The sequence below is a fragment of the Lissotriton helveticus genome, chromosome 2_1 (genome assembly GCF_964261635.1).
Source record: "Lissotriton helveticus chromosome 2_1, aLisHel1.1, whole genome shotgun sequence".
Taxonomy (NCBI): Eukaryota; Metazoa; Chordata; class Amphibia; order Caudata; family Salamandridae; genus Lissotriton; species Lissotriton helveticus.
The window spans coordinates 753,920,456-753,937,614 of record NC_136059.1 but is presented as its reverse complement, the minus strand read 5'-3'; positions in this window follow the sequence as shown (position 1 = coordinate 753,937,614).

The following is a 17,159-nucleotide window of genomic DNA, read 5'->3' as shown; positions in this document are numbered from 1 at the left end:
TACTCACATTAACAATCTCGTCCTATAATTTCTCGATAACAGTGGTGGAATTTGCATCAAATATGTTAGAATACCAGTTTTTTAGGAGCAGCGGTACTGGAAATAGAGCCTTAATCATAAGAATTTGATACCAAGGGGAGTCAGTCAGTAAAGTCATCTTAATAAGATTATGCTTCACCGACATAGCTGTTATAAGACCACCCTTAGCTCTGCCTGATGGTACGGGCTCAGCATAAACGTTAAACATTTGAAAACCATCAAGGTTAAAATCCATTCTATACCAAGATTCCTGGAGGCAAAGTATATCGAAGGACTGAACAAATTTCAACCATGAAGGGTCCTCCAACCTCCGAGACAAACCAGCTATATTCCAGGAAATTAAACGAAAAATGTTACCATCAGCTCCACTAATTCCATCACCTAAGAGGATTGTCACATTTGGCGGGGGCATACTACTCTCAGCCTGTATTGTTCCTATAGTGTTAGTCACCACCTCAGAGAATCGCTTTAATGGGTTTTTTGAATGCTCTCTACTAAGCAGATTTAAACCAGTATTAACATGTTTATTAGCCAGCAATACCGATTGCAAATGTTCTACTTGGCCATTCCCTCCACCATGGGCCACTGAATGGGTTGTTAGAATTTCATTCGAATAAGTTGTATTAATGGCCCGCTTGACTTGAGGGACTGAAGGGACTGTGTCTTCAGCATCACTGCTCTTTGTTGAAGTAGAAGACCTAACCCTAGGCTTATCCATATCAACTTCGACCCCCTTGTTTGAAATACAACCATTCCAGAGTCAGTCCACACCCTCCATGCCCCTTATAGCATCAAACCTATTTCTTAGGGGTAGATGAAGGGGAAACCTATCTGGTCTGTTATTAATGAAATGTCTGCCTTCAGAAAAGTTCTGTGACAATGATAGCAATCTAGGATCTCCATGGGGGTAAAAGTATTGGAGGCCTATCGGTTGAATATCTCCTGATCGACCAAAACGCGGTTTCCTATGTATATGGTCTACAACCCAAGGATCTCTGAGGTTAACAATTATGCAGTCCCCCTCGAGGTCTTTTGTGCTCTGGCCTATCCAATCCACCCGCCTCACACCTAAAATCTCTGTATTGAAACCCGGGGGTAATTGCCTATTCTTATTAAGCCAACAAATTACTTTATTCCTAAGTTCTCTGTCTGATTCACGGGATTCTGGACTTAGTTTTGGCACCCCTGTTAAAATAATAGTAAGGGGAATTGATTCAGGGGGGAGATTCACCGAAAGAGGCCTCTTTTCTGTCAATTGTTTACCATGGGGCTGACCTTCAACAGTTTTATTAACCGCTGAGTTTGTTGCTTTAGTGGGTTTAGCCTTAGTTGCTTTAGCAGCAGGACGAATTCCCCCTTGATTACTTTTTATACTTTTAATCAGCACGTCCATCTTTAGGGTATTCCCTTTAACAGTTTCTTCCAGGTGCTCCAATTTTTCGTTAATAATCTTAGTTCTATGAATCAGAGGCAGTATTAAGGACCTTACTAAAGTTTCCATTTTGGTTAATAGATCGTCGTTGTTATTAAGCAGTTGATTCTGAAATGAAGCCTGATTGTTTAAGGCGCCATTTAAGGGAGTAGGTTCAACTACCAGCAACAAAGAAACTCATGGATTTTGTTCTTTTGGTGCTTTGCTTATAATCTGACCACTATTCTTCTTATGACCCTCCCCTCTCTTCCTTTTCTTGGGTTTAGGGGTCAGGACCCCGTTTTCATTTTCCTCTCCCACCTCTCCCTCCCGCCCTTTCGCTTATAATACCAGGGGAACGGAGGTTGGGGGGGTAGATAAAATAGGTGTTGATGTTTGACGGCTTTCATTGCTAGAAAAGAAACCCAATGCAATTAGACTCGATGTATTACCACTAACTGAACCTGCTGCCAAGTCTTCTAATAGACAGGGTATAGGGCTAGAGACTACCAAGGGGGCCAACTCATTACCGTCAGCCGGTATTATAGCTGAGCCAATCGCCCCCAAGGAAGACCGCTTACCAGTCAAAATATCAAGCGACAAACGTTTTTCAGTAAGGGCTATTTCCTTCTCTAGTATTTTGGTGGTCCTTTTAAAGAATTGGTCCAAAGTACCTGTAACTAGTCCAGCGTTTGTTTTCACAGTAACCAGTCTATTTTTCCCTGATCGTAAGGCCATAATGGCTGACCCACCTTTCACCGTTAGTTAGTATTACAATAGATTAACGTCTTTATGGGTAAATCTATCATGCAGCACAAAATTGGACAAATACATTTAGATATACAACCTAACAGGCTAACCGGGAATTAAAATGAAAATGGGGTGGCCCTGCCCAGTCTAGTTCGGCCTTGGACGGCCGTAGACGGCCCGCCCTTTTCCCGGGCTTCGCCCGGCGCCCGTCCCGTGCGCGTACCGCGATACGCGGATCAGTGATTGTCTATATAGTAGATGAAGGGGGCGGGAAGAGGAACCAGGTGGCGCAGATGTGCTCCCGCACAGACTGCTGGTCCTCGCAGTCCCGCTCCCACGGCAAATTCAGCAGCAGTTCCTCCGGTCCTCAGTCCCTAAATCGGCAAAGGTCCGGCAACGTTATAAAAATTAAGTGTCCCAAAGTTTTAAAAATTACAAGAAGAACAGAGTCGCAATCCTCTTCGGCCCAGGGCTGCGAGCGGCTCCCGCAAAGCGGGGGCCACGAGCCGTTAAGTGCTGGATGAAGGGGGCAGGAAGAGAAACCAGGTGCGGTCGATGTGCTCCCGCACAGACTGCTGGTCCTCACAGTCCCGCTCCCACGGCAAATTCGGCAGCAGTTCCTCCGGTCCTCAGTCCCTAAATCGGCGAAGGTCCGGCAACGTTATAAAAATGAGTGTCCCAAAGTTTTAAAAATTACAAGGAGAACAGAGTCGCAATCCTCTTTTGTCCCACGGCTGCGAGCGGCAGTCCATAACTGCATTAGTGTCTCCTTCTAATATCAGAGTACCCCATGGAAGCTCCGCCAAATGGGACCCCAACTTCGTGAGGTCGAGACATGCAGCCCTGCTGGAATGTAGCAGGAGCTAAACACTAGCACACAACCATTCCATTTGGCCGCAAGTGTCATCAAACAGCCCGAGTCCTCCTCCCATTTACCCGTGACAGTCAGTGGAAGAGCTGTACGGATTAGAATTCCCACCCCTCTGGAGCCTGTCAAAACCCCAGAGTGGGCCAGTAGCTTTTAACCAAATTGGTCCAGCGCCCTCCAAGCATTCCCTCTAAAGTGAATCTCCTGTAGGAGAACTACATCCGGGCCGTGGCGTTTAAGATACTGCAGGACCAGCGTGCGCTTTATTTTATTGCCCAACCCATTCACATTCAATGACCAAATCCTTAAGCTTGATAGATCACCCATTGAAGTACAGAGCCCTAAAATGCACCGCATTCCCATAATCCCATCACTGAATACCAATTACCACCCCATAAAACTCCCATACAAACACGCCTGGAGCCAAACATAAACATTCCCATAACATCCCTCCCCTCCCCCCAACCACACCCCCACCCTGCCTCCCTGCTCAGTGGGCCCCCAACCACCCACCATAGTGGTACACAGAGTACCTGTCAACCCATAAACCCCATAAACAATCAAATCAGAGAACACGAGGCAGCAGCCGCCGAAAAAGTCATACTGTAGGAACGGAGTACACACCCCATAAAGAAATGCTACAAAACTGTCCCCTCCCCCCCACACACCCCTCCATATTCAACCTAGTGCTGAAGTCTCTGGGAGTTTTCTTATGGCTCAGTAACGGTCCGAGGCATCCAAGTTCGCTGGCCTCCACAGATCTTCGGCCCCACACCCTCCAGATATTGAGAGGCCAGGACTCTGGGGCCAAACTGCCCCCCTTAACTTCAATGACCAGGCCCCTCTCAAACAGTGTTGCTCACTTCTGTCACTTCAGTGGAGTGTGTCCAGCAAGAGGAAGATCTTGTGATGGGGTGGTGCCAGACCGGGCCTCCTGGCCCCTGTTCTGGGATGGGCGTTGCTATCCACCCCGGCGGCCCATGGTCCGCCATCCTTCCATCCAGTCGCTCGTTTCCTCCGATGAGTCTGAGAAATATGCCTTCTCCCCGTCGAGGACCTTTAGGCGTGCGGCAAACAGCATCATGTACTTTACTCCTTGATCCCTAAGGGCACGGTTCACTCCCTCAAACGATCTGCGTTGATGCTGTACTTGTAGTGTGAAGTCTGGGAAGAAGCGAATGGTGGCATTCTCGATTTGTAGATTGCCGGACACCCTTGAAGCCTGCAGGATGGCATCGCAGTCGCGATAGTTCAGGATCCACTCTATGATGGTGCGCGGGGGAGCCCCCGGATGCGGCCTCCCCCCCAGCGCGAGGTGGGCTCGCTCGACCGAGAAGAAGTTGGAAAGGCGTTTCGGCTTAAGGTGATTGAGTATGAGGTCCTCACAAAGTAGTCCATGGAGGGGCCCTCCAGTCTCTCGGGGACCCCCACAATTCGGATATTGTTGCCACTCGCCCGGCCCTCCTGATCCTCGAGGCGGGCGGTGATGTCGGCCTGATTTTTCATAAGTGGGGCAACTTGCTCCTCAAGCCTCTTCATCTTCGATTGTAGGCTGCCTATACCACTCTCAGCCTCCGATATCTTGTCCGACATTTTGCCGAAGTCAGCTCGCAGCAGATTGACCTTTCTCCGTGACCGAGTCAAGCTTAGGCTCCATGTTGACCCGCATGTCTTTTAGGGCTCTGCGCATCTCCTGATTAGCGAACATTATGTCCTTAAGCGAAGGATCTGGATTGCCCTCAGCCTCCTCACCCTGCATGCGTTCACGTTGCGGGCCCTCCTCTCTGTCCATGCTGACGGTGTATTTATCCATAGAGTTAATTTGGCTCTGGGTTAAAGGTCGGTTGTGGCCCATAATTCAATCTCCCACCACGCCACTTACTGTCGCCGGCTGGTCCCCTCTCCATGGCATGTATACTGCACTCTCCGCAAGGCCCCACGAGGCCTACTCCTCTATGCCGGAGGAGCACCCCCCCAGGCCCACGCTGTACTTTGGAGCCCACGTATCAGGCTCAGTTCGCTGGGCCCCAACTAGGCCTCACCACCACGCGATCTCAGGATCCTGATGGAGCCCCGGGCCCGACCGTCCGGCACTCTGCGGTCAGCGAGCCACTGCTTTCACGTTTACTCTCACCTCCACAGCCTCCGCTTGCAAAGAGCAACTTGCAGTAATGGGCCCTCTGACGTGGCTCACTAGGCCCGGCCAAACCACCAGCCTCAAGCCTTTCCTCCTCCAGCCCTCTGCTGACTGTCACTCCTGGCCTCTCCGCTGTCATGTGCTTGCACTTGATAGGGGGGCCGCACCCCTCCCGCGCGCTGTCACTGTGGGAACCTGGGGCCTTCTTGGCTCCCACACTCAGTCCAGCAATGTATGTGTATGCCCTGCCATGTAGGCCTCGACTTGCTCTGCCTGCCTTTGTCCCAATGCAGGACTGATGGTAGCGCAGCCCCTTGAATCACCACCACTGCCGGAGCCTGTGCGGGAGCAGCCGCAACCATCCTTACGGCTCCAAGTCCAATATGCCGTTGCCCCCGCCTTCTCACCGCCTCACTTGCAGCTTTACAGCAGAGTACGGCCTGCCACCGACACCTACGTGGCTGCCAGATCACCAGCCCGGATACCTCCGCCATGCACACTGTGCCTGGAAGGGGAAGGGGAGGCGCACTCCAACCAGTGTCCGTCTCCTCCCTGCTCACCAGCGACGCAGGCTCTCAGACTTCGAGCTCCGCCGCCACAGCCGCCATTTTGACTCTGCCGAGCTCCTCAGCCGTGTTCTCCCGCAGCCGCCACCGGGGTACAGAACGGGGGTCATGCTCCAAATGGACACCGCCCGCCACTTCACTGCCACTTCTGACAGCGGTAGGTGCCACCAACGCTTCGGATTATGCCGGATTAGGGGGGTAAAGAAAGGATATGGCTTGCTGCTCACCTAATGTGCGGATAGATATTTTTGAATAGTCTGTGGTGTATTTCTTATGAAAATGTCAGTGTTTGCAAACAGTGTGATATGAAGTAAACCCTCACTACAGAGTAATCATTGTTTACAGAACTCAGTTCTCTACGGATATCAACTTAATATTTTTAATGTAGGTTTGATATGTGTCAGGGGTTTGATACATATAATAGCTGTCAATAGTAGAGCATTTGTTTTGGTACTGGCATTCACTATCTTGGCTTTTTTTATATACAGATTTAACACCATACTCAATTAGGGTTGCCATATCTGTAGTTGATTGTTAATGTGAAGTATGCAACAGGTAAAGTCATAGCTCATTATACAACAATATGTGTGAAAATGAAGCTTGGATAATGTCATCAGTAATGTCATCAATGATGTCATTCGAGATGTTATCAGTGATGTCATAAAAGATGTTATAGAACATGTAATGAGTGATGTCAAATGTGAGGTTATAAGCAGTACATGGCAAGGGTGCAAGTTATAGTTAGTGCTGCTAACTATAACAGGTGAATTGCTGAACTTTGTTTAGTGCAAAATGTTAATGTTCACTCAGAAAACTTCCCTTAACTATAAGGTTACTTTAAACTTTTGTTTTTTCATACAGTTTCTTAGTTTTATTTTTAAGGACAAATGATATTTTAACTACACCTAACTGAATAGCATTACTTTACCCTTTGGCCTTTTCAGTTAATTTCTAGTTTTATAAAAGTAAATTTATTTGTGTGAATGGTAGAATGACTTTATAATATATGTTGTGTTCTATTATTATTTTAGTAAACGTATGCTTTTTATTACTGTAATAAAACAGGAAATGGTTCACAGTTTGCAAAATCTTTGTAAAATATGTTTGAGTATTAAACAGATAAATATTCAATAGAAAATTTTTATTTGATCCATTATTGTAACTCTGATATCAAAACATGTCAGCAGCAATGTTTTTTGAGGTGTCATTACTCTTGCAAAGACGGTTGTGCTTAGTAGAGTGTTTGGAGAGGGACTTGCCTCTCCTTTCAGACCTCTCTCTCAGGTAATGGGTATGTGTAAAAGGGTATGGGAAAAAACTGCCCTCTCCTTTTCGACCTCTTTCTCAGATGATAGGTGTGCATAGTAGGGTATGTAGAGGGACTGTCCTCTCTGCTGAGACATCTCTCTGTGCATAGTAGGATGTGGGTATTTACTGCCCTCTTCTTTTAGACATCTCTCCCAGATGACAGGTGTGTGTATCCGGTTCTGTAGAGGGACTGGCCTCTCAGCTCTTCCTGTTACGATATGTGTGGTTAGTAGGGTGTGGCAAAGGACTGATATCTCTTGTCATACCTCTCTCTTAAATCACCGGTGTGCATTGTAGGGAGTGTGAAGGGACTGGCCTCTCTGCTGAGACCTTTATCTGTAATGATAAGTGTGCATAGTAGGGTGTGGAGAGGGACTGGGCTTGCCTTTCAACGTCTCTCTCAGATGATGGGTATGCATAATAGGGTGTGCAGAGGGACTGTCTCTCCTTTCAGACCTCTCTTTCAGATGACAGATGTGCATATTAGGCAGTGAGTAGGGAGTGCCCTCTCCTTTTGGACTTCTCTTTAAGATGACAGGTGTGTGTAGTAGGGTGCGTTGAGGGACTGACCTCTATGCTGAGACATCACTCTGTATTGATGGGTGTGCGTAGTAGGGTGAGTGGCGAGACTGGCCTCTCTGCTGCAATCCCTCTAGGTAAGGATAGGTGTGCTTAAGGGTGTGGGGAGGTACCGGGCTCTCCTTTCAGATCACTATCTCAGAAGATAGGTGTGCATAGTAGGGTGTTTGGAGGTGCCATAACTCCACTCAAAACTCCTCGCAAACCAAAGAACATAGTGTTGTGTGGCGTTTTAGGCTCTGATTACATTTTCCCGATACATGCCCTTACAAAAGTACAATTCACATTGCCTTTATATAGGCATAGAAATCAAGCCCTTATTTAGGCATAGCCCATGCTGCCCAAATACAGGCATGGCTACTTCCATCCGTTCACCAAACGTCACAATGATTTCTTGGAAAACCAGCGTAAGCCGTTAGGGAACTTACCCTTGCTTGCATATTGATTTCTCCAAGAACTCAGTTACTTTACAATGAACAACTATTCCCCAGGGATTCATTTATGACATTCAAAAGCCCGACTTTACTTCAAACTACTGCATTCCTAAACACCTTTAAGGTGTAAATATACCTTCACTTGCTATAGCAAGATATGGTGGTTCGGAGCAGTTCAAAGACCTACTTGCCCGACGCAGCACGCTACAGCAAGTGCCAAAGGAAGTAGACTCTCCAGCTGACGCACTGATCAGTAGGCTGCCTTTCTCCTGCCGAGAATCCAGCCCAGTGTTTCCGGCTCCCCTTGCGGGGTGTTGGGAAATCGAGTCCAGAGACAGAAATACCAGACCTTCTTCATTCTAAGGTATGGAGCTGATTAGAACCTAGAGTAACCTTTGGTAGATTCTTGGCAAAACTAAACCTATGCAAAACACCACACTTACTTCTTCCCTCGTACTAGACCTAGGTTAGGTACATTGGGGAAGGCGTGTTTTAGAAGCACCAGTTGAGTATTTTAGTCTATGTTATGTATGTATGTATTTTTATATGGCTTAGAAACCATACAATGCTCTTACAGTATTATTTCATATTGCTGTTTATGCTGTACGCATTATACTTTGCAGTCTGCCTAACGATTGTAGCAGTTCACTTCTCTTGCATCAGAATGAAGAGTGTTCAATAAACCCTTTTTATTTAAAACGCCTGTCTCACTATTTCTCTGCAAATCTGAGAAAACAAAGCATGCACGATTGACTGAGTGAACTAGTTATCTATTGTTTCACCGACTCAGAGATATATTCTTATTCTTGGGAAACAAACTTGTCATGTTTATGCAGATGTCAGAAACTAATCCCTTCTTGTGTATTCCAGAAAGTTTCTAGTGACCTCTGAGTTAGCTGTAACATGCACAATTAAGTTTAGTATATTCGATAGAGACCTATTGACATAAGTCCTATGTCAAATCTATAGGATATATTATTCCAATGCGCAGAGCATATTGGGAAAATAGGAACTACACTACATGGCGCCAACATTTGGTAAGGCACTAATTTAACACTAGATACTAAAGTAACTCAGTCGTGCTTTCTCAGAGAACCCTTTTTCCGTAAATACTCCAATAGGCGTCTGGAGTGGGTAAAAGGATAATATCCGCCATACCTGAGTAGTCCGAAAAAATCCTATGTATTAGTTTTTGGTTTATTCAATGTTGAAGGATAAAGTGTTCCAAAATATTGTGCACCATATCTTTGTTTCCTTGAAACTTGCTCTGCAAACTTTCAGTCAAAACAAATGTCCCTCGATAATAATACCGAGGCTGGTGGTGCTACAGGTGACAACGCCATTTCCAAAAGACCGACGAGGATGCTATAAGCATTCCAGAAAATTTAAGGAAAGTCATCACTATAAAACTCATACGAAAGGGCCTATCAGTAAGAGGTGGAAGGGTAGTTTTTATGATAGAGGCACATGAATATCACCAGACAGAGGTATTTTATTCATGGATAGTCTTCCCTGAAGCAGATAAAGGAACAAACGTGTTGCACTTCTACAAAGAAGATGAACCACCAGAGGAATACATTCCTTTCAAGGATATAGAAATTCCACTAGCTTACCTGGAGCATGCGCTCTGGTTTAAAGGCGCCCTAAAACATATAAATCACATTACCAGGCTTGGTCCACTAGGTATACCAGGAGCAACATGGCCGGTATTAGCCAGCTATAAACCACATCCTGCCATTGAAGAACTGTCAGATGCGGAGCTATTAGTTCATCTCAAAGAACAAATCAAAATCTGTAGACAATTGGTTCAATATGTCATGGGAACTCTTACAGTCCAACGGGCAATAATGATTCCACAGCATCCCCCTTACCAGGGGAACACAAATAAAATTACACCATAGACTTTACATTCAGACGTTAGTAAATTACCCGCAAAACAGGAACAAATTCCATTGTGGATAGCTAAAAAAATTACTCAAATCGAGGCAGTATTTCCTGATACTACCCCTCATGAGAAACACAGAATTCTAACAATCTGTTTACGAATGGGGATCGCACCACACCTGGAGGAATGCAAAACTTGGGGTACAGTCTTTGCTGCAATTTAACTAAAACACAAGGTGTTCCGTCTATGGCGGTGATACCAGACGTCCTGAAACAGATTCAAAATTAATAGGGGGGGAGGAGCTTCGCGGGCGACCAAGATGGCCGCGTAAGCTCGGAGCTCCGTGGACCGTCCGATCCACCGCAACTATCCTGCTTACAATCCTGGTCCACGTTGGTGGCACTGTAAAGCTGGCGGCCTGCTGGGGCGGGGGCTGCACTCGGATCCCGAATCGGTGGCTCCTGAGCGGAGTTACGTCGAGCTGTGCTCCGCTCCGTAACGGTGCCATTGTCCATCCGGACATCGTCACTTCGCCGCTTCGCTCGATCGTGCTGCGGGGGCCTTGTTTGCCACCTCCCTGGTGAAGACGCGGTGCTCTAGCCCTGCTCTGGTCGACCTGCTTGTCTTTCTGATCTGATTGACTCCTGGCTGTGGACCCTGTCCTGCGACCGCTGGTCCTTTGTTCTTGAGGACCCAACATGGCGGGCAGAGGCGCTCCGGAGAGGGCATCGGCTAAAGGGATTCGGGGCAAGCCGCAGACGCAGAACAACCGTATAGAGCGGTATGTCAATCTTAACTCGCCACCTGCGTCGGGTGCTGTCTCCAAGGGAACCCCAGTGATTGCCCCGCCGGACGGCTCGGATCCTACCCTGGTGGACATTATGGGTGCCATCACCAGCCTCCGTACTGACGGACAGCACCAACACGAGGTTCTGTCCCACAAGGTGGACTCCATGGCCATCGATATTGCTTTGATCAGGACTGACTTGGGGAAGACAAATGACCGGGTGAGAGCGCTGGACATTAAGGCCACTAGTCTGACCTCGGATGTCTCTGACCTACAGGCGGAGGTCCGGAACCTGAAAGCCACCGCCGATCAGTTCTCTAAAAGGCTGGAGGAGTTTGAGGGGCGAGCCAGGCGGCAGAACGTTCGCTTAGTTGGGGTTCCGGAAGGGGCCGAGGATGGCGCAGCGGACCTTTTTGTTGAGGAACTGGTTAAGACGCATCTGGCGCCCTCCGGGCTGAGCAACTTCTTTTCGGTGGAGCGTGCCCACCGTGTACCCGGTGGTCCGCCTAAGACAGGGGCGGCGCCGCGACCCATTGTGGCGCGCCTTCTTAACTTCAGGGATCGGGATGCGATCCTCCAGGCGTCCAGATCGCATGGCCCACTACACTATCAGAACGCGGAGGTTCACTTTTACCCGGATTTCACCAGGCTGGTGCAACGCCAAAGACTGAGCTACGCGGGGGTCAAGAGACGCCTCAGGGATATGGGTCTCAAATACTCTATGCAATTCCCTGCGAGGCTCCGCGTGGAATTCAAGGGCCGCGCCTACTTCTTTGATTATCCGGACAACGCGAGCGAGTGGCTGGACACTGTCACGCCAGAGCGGGAGGAGCGCGAGGAAGATGTTGGAGGGGCCTCGGGCGGAGCGGAGCGGCAGGAATGAACTGGGGGCCGGGGCTGCCCCTGCCTCAAAGGACCGTTGGACTACTGTTTTGGTGTGCTTATTCTCTCCTTTTTTGAAGGTGGGTGGCGGGACGATTCCACGGGGATTCCTTCCTCCTCTGGGTCTTCGGTAGAGTAGTTAATGGGGCGACAGGCACACTGCAAGTTGGGGGGGCTTTCTAGTCTAACGCAGGGGTGCAGGGAGGGGGGTTGGTTGGGTACATTTTTGGTTTGTGTTTTGTTTTTCTTTTTCTCCTTTTTGTGGCACACGGACAATGGCGATCCTGGACTTTTCCTGATGCACGTGTCTTTGGGTGGGGGGTGGGGTGGGTGGTGGAGGGATGAGGGGTAGGGTATTGAAAGTTCTCAGTTGGAATGTTAACGGGTTGGGTGATCGGATTAAGAGAGGGGTGGTTATTCAATTGATTAAGCGGCATATGCCAGATGTTGTACTCCTTCAAGAAACGCACTTGGTGGGCAATGCCTGTAAAGCCCTGAATCGCAAGGGGTACAAGATGGTGGCTCATTCGGGGTTCTCTTCCGGTTCCAGGGGGGCGGGGATTCTTGTGCGCGCATCCCTTCCCTTAGAGATAGGGACCACTTTGATAGATGATAGGGGGAGGTACGCAGCCGTGTCCGGGAGATGGGAGGGGCGTTCCCTCACGCTGTTGTCCGTGTACGTCCCTCCAGGGCTTCAATCTAGTACTTTCCAGGACCTTGGTGTTGCCATTTTGTCTATGCCGGCTGGTCGTCTGATCGTGGGGGGCGACTTTAATGCGGTTTGCTCTGGCCTCCTCGACCGCCAGCCGCCTCGCGACCTGAGTGGCCCGCGGATGTGGTTGCCGTCCTTCCTTGACTCTACTGGGCTGGTGGACACGTGGCGGCTTTTACACCCCACGCTTCGTCAATTTTCCTTTCTGTCGGGTGCGCACGGAAGTCTCTCGCGCCTTGACTATGTCCTCACGTTGGCCTCGGATGCCCTAGCTGTGTCGGAGGCCCGCTTCCTTGCCCGAGGCATCTCCGATCATTCCCCGTTGTGGGTCTCTTTCGACTTTGGCGTGACTCTGTCGGACCGCCCGGCAGCGATCAATCCCTGGTACTTTCGAGATTTTAAGACCCGCACCCTTTTAGCCAAATCTATCGACCTGTACTTTTCCGAAAATGTGGGCTCGGTGGAGTCGGCCGTTACACTGTGGGAAGCCTTTAAGACGGTGCTCCGTGGTGAGGCCCAGGCACTCATCGCGGCCACCCGCCGGGATAGAGACTCGGCTATGCTGGCCATTGAGGAGGAGGTGCTACACCTTGAGGCCCAGCTGCGCTCCGGTTCGGACCCCCTGGCCCTCCACATTCTTGCGCTGAAACAGGCGGAGTACCATGACTTGGCCACTAATGCCGCCCTTGTTCTCGCCAAGGAACAGCAGGGCCGCATCTATGATGTGGGCGATAAGGCCGGGAGACTCTTGGCGTGGCTTGACAGGAGGGAGATGGCCAGCCGAGTGGTGCCGGAGCTCCTCGGTAACGATGGTGCGCTCCTCACAGACCCCAGCGCCATTGTTGACTCTTTCGCGGACTACTTCCGTGGTGTCTATGAGTCTGTCTCGGAGTTCTCGGAGGCGGATAATACGACCTTCCTCGCTGATATAGACCTGCCTAGTCTCTCCGAGGCAGAGAGGGAGGACCTGGATAGGGACATTACAGCGGACGAGATCGGCCTGGCGATACGCTCCCTTAATTCGGGCAAGTCCTCTGGGCCCAATGGTATTCCGGTGGAACTATACAAGATCCGATCGGATGCGGTTTCCCCGCATCTCCGTAAGATGTTCCTTGAATCCTTTGAGAGAGGCTCCCTTCCCTTGGACCAGCGACTTGCTACCATCGTGGTCATCCACAAGGAGGGCAAACCACGTGACGTCTGTCGCTCCTACCGCCCCATCTCCCTCCTTAACGTGGAACCTAAGATCCTGGCCAAACTCCTGGCTAATCGGTTGGTTGGAGTGATTAGTGACCTTGTCCACCCCGATCAATCGGGATTCATCCCGCACCGCAACACTGCCCTGAACTTGCGTCGCCTCCACGGGGTTATGGCCCGGGCCCACACTCTTAAGGACCCGGCGGTGTTGGCGTCCCTGGACGCTACCATGGCCTTTGATTCACTGGAATGGCCTTACTTATGGGCGGTTCTGGCTAAACTTGGGTTCGGTCCAATCTTCATTGGCTGGGTGAAACTCCTCTATGCGGACCCGATGGCCAATGTGACGGTCAATGGTCGCCTGTCGGCATCCTTCCCCCTGCGCCGTGGCACCAGACAGGGCTGCCCCCTGTCCCCCTTGTTGTTTGCCCTGGCTCTTGAACCCCTTGCGGCGCAGTTGCGGTCCCATCCCGACTTGAGAGGTATCGAATGGGCCCCTGGATTTGAGGACCGGGTCTCCCTCTACGCTGATGACATATTGCTGTACATGTCTTCACCGGGTAGCTCCCTTATTGTGGCCTGTGATGTCATCAGAATGTTTGGGCGATACTCTGGCCTGGTCATTAACTGGGCCAAGTCTTCCCTCTATGTCCTTAAAGGGGATACCCCGCGCCTCCCGGGGGGCTGCGGCATCCAGATCGCCTCGCGCGGCTTTAAATATCTGGGTATATACATATCCGGTAGTGCCAAGCTCAGGTATGATAACAATCTGCTCCCTCCACTTCAGCGGCTGCGGCGTGACGTCGATAGTTGGCGCCACCTGCCGCTTTCCCTCCTAGGCCGCGCTGCCCTTTTTAAGATGATGGCTCTTCCCAGGTTCCTCTATGCACTACAGAATTCGCAAGACCCGGTCCCTGCCCGCTACTTTCGTGACGTTGACGGCCTTCTCCGTAATCTCCTCTGGGAGGGTCGCCCTCGTGTGGCCCTCCACAAACTCACGCTCCCCTGGTATGATGGGGGCATAGCCCTCCCTGACGTGCGCCGGTACTATTGGTCATCCCAGCTCGCTGCCCTGAACCATGGATTCTACGGCCCAGTGGTGAACCCTGGATACGCCATGGACAGATGGCTGATGGGTGGCGGTAATTACTACCGTGCCCTATACTCCAAGTCCCTTGACCGCAGACTTACGGGCCCCACTCTAACGGCGGTTCGTATCTGGAAAGCAGTTACCAAGGCGCAGGGGTGGCAGGGCAGACTCACGAGGTTCACTCCCCTCTTTGATTCCGACATCCTGGGTAGACTGTGGCACACCAAGGGCTTTGACAAGTGGGATCTCATTGGCATTAGCAGGGTTGAGGATATGATTGCTGGGGGCGTGCTTAAGACCTTCTCCCAGTTGCAGGCTGAATATCAGCTGGGCGCGGCGGAGTTCTTCCGCTATGCACAGCTGAGACATGCGCTGATCTCCGCCTCCCCGCCGGATGGCGCCATTCCTGAAAGTTCCCCGCTGGAGGATAGGATCCTGGACGGGCATGTGCCAGACAGTGCGATCTCCCTCTCGTACAAGAAATTGATAAATGCACGCACAGACCTCCTCCTTGGCCTGAGAGAGCGGTGGGTGGCGGATGGCCTTGAACTGGACGACGAGGATTGGCGATGTGCGGTTTCCTCTCCTAAGGAGGTTGCCATCTCTTCCCGTCTCCGCCTTGTGCAGCTTAAGATCCTCCACCGGGTGTACGTGACTGGGCCCCGACTGATGCGCATGGGTTTCTCCTCTGATGGGCTTTGCCGCAGAGGGTGTGGGGCTCCTGCCACCTTCCTACATATCCTTTGGGAGTGCCCGGTGATCGCCTCCTATTGGAGGAGGATTCACCGCGTGATGGCGGAGGTTACTGGCGTGGCCGCCCATGCGGAGGCCCGTCGGTGCCTCCTAAATATCTGGGAACCGTCAGACCATAATGTTGCTCAGACTAGGTGGGTCGCCCTTGGGAACATGGTGGCGAAGAGGGACATAGCTCAGCGGTGGGGTGCGACTGCGGCCCCTCTACTAGTGCAGTGGAAGGCCAATATGGACTGGTGTATGATTCGGGAGAAGACGGTCTATGTAGCTAGGGGGAGGCCGCAGACCTGGACGAAAATCTGGGGAGCATGGAATGAATATAGGGGGGATATTTGCCAACCGCCTGAACCAGTTGACCAACAGGAGGCTGCGTTCCCCTGACCTGTGACGCCAACTGTACTTCGTAGTGCTTTTTCCTCCTGATGCCCTTCCCCACCTCCCTCCGTCCTCTCCTGAACTCTTCCTCCTTTTTTGACTGTATTCCTGCCCTATTTCCTACCCTTCACCGGCACACAGCGTCCTGCTTTACGTAATGCCACTTTCGCGCCCACGGGCGCCAGTTGTTGTTTTCTATAAAAAATAAAATTAACCTTTGCTGATTATGCTCCTATTGTTGGACACTGTTGCCCTCCGTTGTTTTTGCTGCCTTGCCTCCGGGATGTTAGGCTAAATAGCTGTGTGTTCTGATTCCGAATAAAGGTTTTCAAAAAATTTAAAAAAAAAAAAAAAAATTAATAGGGGGCAGAGCCTGCTTTAAATCTAGGTATGAAATTACTGAAGGATTTCAAACAGGTCTCAACAATAAAATTAGCTAATATTAAAGGTGAAGCAGCATCTGTGGCGGACCGCCAAAAGTTAAGGGAATTTGATGTAACTGAGCAACCACAAGAATTGGCCAGAATAATTGAAAAATCCTATGAAGGATTAGGCAGAGACAGCTTGAGTGGGAAACCAGTTAAATCCCAACTGTCAGAAAGTCCTGAAATGATCTTTACTAAAAACACTCCTATTCCTCCCAAAAAGAACTGGGAGAACACTAAACAAACTTCTAAAGAGAAGCGTTCTCAATCCCGAGGTAGGTCTCCTCAAAAGGAGCCCTCTGAAAGGAGGTATAACCTTAGGAATAGGGATAATTTGAGAAAACCTGATAGATATCAAGATAATGATAAATGTTCCTCTCGTAACTTTCAGACTTCGTCACAGAAATCCGAAAGAAGAGGACGGCTAAAACACAAGGAAGAACGCATTAAGTCCAAAGACGATCAACACGTTCAGAAAAATAAGAAAACTCAATTCACCAAAAAGAAAGTAGCAGGTCTAAAAATCAGACATGCCGAGGATCTTGAGTACACAACTCAAGAACGGGAAATGGGCTCAAACGATGTTGGACAGCGCAGCAGAAGTCACCATAGCTTGCAAGAACTCGAAGGATCATCTTGAGACAGTGGGCTTGAATGAGTTCATTCAAGTTGAAACTGCAGATACCAGGGTTAGTGTCCCACATAAGTTATATGAGGTAACACTCTGGATGGAGGGGGACATTACAAGAAAAATAAGAGCACGCTTTTGGGAGCGGCTTTCTAAGGGTTATGATATTCTTGTAGCTGAAAAAAACTGGCCACCGCAATTTGTCAGGGAGTGCCCACATGGCGAAGAAATCATTATGCCAGCTTTCTCCAACCACATTCCAATTTATTTAAAATATACTTATGCCAGGAAATGGACAGTGACTGCTACTCCTCTGAGGCGGAAGCCGGAGGA